The sequence below is a fragment of the Cebus imitator genome, unplaced genomic scaffold (genome assembly GCF_001604975.1).
Source record: "Cebus imitator isolate Cc_AM_T3 unplaced genomic scaffold, Cebus_imitator-1.0 Scaffold831, whole genome shotgun sequence".
Lineage (NCBI taxonomy): Eukaryota > Metazoa > Chordata > Mammalia > Primates > Cebidae > Cebus > Cebus imitator.
Window position 1 is genome coordinate 229,887 of NW_016108146.1, and position 2,349 is coordinate 232,235.

A 2,349-nucleotide genomic window follows, 5' to 3' on the forward strand; every position below is an offset into this window, starting at 1 on the left:
AATTGCTTAAATCCCTGCCTAGGACCGCCGATGTACAAAAGCAGCCCCATGTTACGTTCCGACTAACAAACACTTAGCCTGAAAAGAAGCAAGTAAATAACACTTACTCAAGAACAATATTAGAAACCGCCAGGTTCAACAGCCAAAAACAAGTGACTATGGGGAAACAGAATTGTAGTCTATCATTAACGCCACAAAACACCAGGGGAAAGCGCGAACGCAGTCCCCCACTACCACAAATTATGCAGTCGAGTTTCCCACATTTGGGGAAATCGCAGGGGTCAGCACATCCGGAGTGCAATGGATAAGCCTCGCCCTGGGAAAACCACCTTCGTGATCATGGTATCTCCCCTGCCAGGTAAGTATGAGTCCATTCGCCTCCGCCCCGACACAGCCTCATACGCCTCACCCTTTACACGCACGGTCACTTGCCGCGGGCACCGCGTCCCCAGCCCTCCTAGCCGGGACACACAGCTGGGACTCTTGGGTCCCACCAGCGGTCGTGGACTCGCTCCCACGGCGGGGATTCCTTTGTCGGGAAGCAGCAGGTGGCCAAGCAGCAGCCCCTGCGCCGCCTCATCTGCATAGAAGTCGCCCTCTCCGTGATGTCACTGACAGTGTCTTTCCCAGTCCCCGTCCGCCACTCAGCCGACCAACCCGCTGCCGGAGCCGGCGGGGAAGTGACGTCGGCCTCTCCCTCCTTTCCCTGCAGCCCGCCTCCTTTGGGGAGGTGCACCGAGACCCCGAATCTGGCTTCCACCAAAGAGTCTGGTACTTGACCTGTGTCCCGCGGAGGAACATTCTGGCGGCCAGCTGGAGGCTCCGGCACGCATCTTTTAATGAGCAGACTAGAACGTTACGGATTACGAAGAAAACCGGTACCTTTCAAACCTGGTTATCTCTGTGATGTTGAAAGACGTTCAGTGTCAGAGAGAAACCGTATCTATGAAACGAGAGGCTGCTCAGATGACTGCAAACCAGCCACCCTGACTGGTTTTACCACTATAAAGTATTACAAAGACAGTTGTCTAATTTCATAAATCTTGAAGGGTTTTTTTTTTTTCAAATACAATGTCCTACAAAAATATGTGGCCCCCGCAGAGATGACTGGACAGTCTCAGGCATGGACTTTCGTCTCTTCACGGCCACCTCCAAACCTCAGTGCTTGTCTCATGTTAGTATTTTATATTCTTCAAAGACACGAAATAATCCCAATTTGACAAAAAAAAAAAATCTGCAGTATGTCTTATTTGAGGCCTTTAACAAATGACTGGATCATCTTCCTTGTATGTAACCCAGAAAACACTGTGAAGTAGAGCAAAATTAGAACCCAAGTCAAAGCGCATTTGAACATTTACAAGTAGATTCTATTCTGTTGCTCAAATCACAACACGTGAAATGGAGCGTTCTCCTTGGGAAACCATAAAGTCTGTGACATGGTGGCCAGTTAGGTCACTGGAAAACATGGCAAAATATCGAAAATGAGGGATTACGTGAGAGTGTAGCAACTAAATACTAAATGCTTGATCCTGACAGGGAGACAGGCAATATTGGAGAAATGCTTTCTATAGTGTAAACCACAAATAAAATTCTAAGCCCTTCAACTATTTGAATGCACCCTTCCTCTCAGCCAAGGTCATTCCAAAGTTGACCTGAAAAACTAGTCCAGGCCATGATGGGAAGTGGGGCTCAGATAGGCCTCATTATGCCTTCCTCCCTTTGGAATTCAGGCACAATTGACCAGCACATCTGACCAGGTGCAACTGGTATTAAAACAGAGATCTTAAGACTTTTTGTACCAATGAGACACCAAATGATTCTAGTATAGCATTACATTACAGATAGCAGGCCCTGAAAGAAAGAAAAATATTGTACCCTAAAATATATATTTTGTCCTATTTTGAAATGTCCCTACAAGCTGTCTCTTGTGGGGAAAATCTACAGGTTATAGGAAATCACTTTCCAGGTCTTTTCCCTAATTCAGGCACCTTTTTAAGTCTGATAAGAAACATTTACAATCTATTCGCTCTGAAGCCTGCTACTGGAGGCTTCATCTGCATAATAACCTTGGTCTCCACAAACCCTTAACACAGAGACTCCCTTCTATGGATTCCAGGTCTTCAGATAAACTCTTTCAACCAATTGCCAATCAAAGTATCAGAAAATAATGGCTGGTAATTATTTAATTATGCATACATATCAGTAGAATTTTGGGGGGTGGGCACAGTGGCTCATGTGTGTAATCCCAGCACTCCTTGGGAGGCTGGCAGATTGCCTGAGTCCAGGAGTTTGAAACCATCCTGGGAAACATGGTGAAACTCCATCTCTAAAAAAAAAAAAAAATTAGCC

At 46.2% G+C, this 2,349-nt stretch overlaps 1 non-coding gene across 1 annotated transcript; it reads right to left on the reverse strand.

The window, feature by feature from the left end:
• Positions 1 to 202: 202 nt before the first annotated feature.
• LOC119469781 lies at positions 203 to 366 on the reverse strand. The gene has a single exon (XR_005198623.1). It is a non-coding gene; the product is annotated as a U1 spliceosomal RNA (small nuclear RNA).
• Positions 367 to 2,349: the final 1,983 nt, after the last annotated feature.